This window comes from Ananas comosus, linkage group 4 (genome assembly GCF_001540865.1).
Source record: "Ananas comosus cultivar F153 linkage group 4, ASM154086v1, whole genome shotgun sequence".
NCBI classification, from domain to species: Eukaryota; Viridiplantae; Streptophyta; class Magnoliopsida; order Poales; family Bromeliaceae; genus Ananas; species Ananas comosus.
In genome coordinates, this window is record NC_033624.1 from 8,352,063 (window position 1) to 8,353,162 (window position 1,100).

Genomic DNA, 1,100 nt, shown 5'->3' on the forward strand with positions numbered 1-1,100 from the left:
ATTTAAAATTTAAAATTTGACAATTCAAAATTTTAAATTAAAATTTTTAAATAAAGTACTGAAAGGGTTTCGGGTGTTAGAAGGGTAAAATTATTTTTTTACACAATATGTAGTATTACCGGATTTTAGTAATGCATGATACACGACCCTCTCTCGTTAATATTTTCGATATAATCCTACTCGATTTGTAATGCTACATTAACGGCTAGATTACATAGCGGATTAACCAAACACAGTAATTCTGACAGGATTGCCTGTAATCCTGCCAGGATAACTCGAACCAAACGCACCCTTAGTGTAATACTTCAAGCACCCTAAAACGCTATCTATTCTCAAAAACCCATAACCTCCAACAATCTTGAAGTATTATGATCGTATGTCGGATTTGAGCGAGTAAGGTGTCTATTTGAAGATCTCGTCAAGACGAACTCACAAGTATAATTTACTTTTGATTTCGACGGTCAAATTGGCCGGGATCTGAGTTTGAAAGTCAGGCGGCAGAAATCTTTGATTCAAAAACCCAAAAATTATAGCCAATTTCAGAGGGTGAAACCACTTGGGTTCTGTTGTACTCGTCGATATGCACATTTTGAGTGGTCACTCGTCTCGAACGAAGGTCGGACGACGGAGTTACGGCAATCGAAAGTTTTCAGCAGTTTTCGGCGACGAGGGCAGTTCATCTTAAGGTTTTTGGGCGCTACGGATCCATTTTTGGGTCTGTTTTTGACAAATTTCACCTCTACTGAGCAGTTTGATTCAGGTTAGGGGCTTTATTCAACTTTGTGAGCTCTAAGGACTACAAGGTACACTCTTTCTAACACTTTGCTCTGATTAAATGGCAAAGCATAGTTCTTATGATATTATAAAGCTGCAATCATTTGATGTCACTGAATTTTATGGTTGAAAATTACATGTTCAATTTGGCATGAAAGAACATGAAATATTCTACACTGTTTTGAGTGATTTTGCATCTACCATTGAAGATGTGGATGAATATCAATAGAACAAAGATGAAGATTTTTGTAGAGATTACTTGTTGAACTTTCTAAATCCTCGTCTAGCTATGACTTACAGTGAGTATAAGACAACGAAAGAGATAT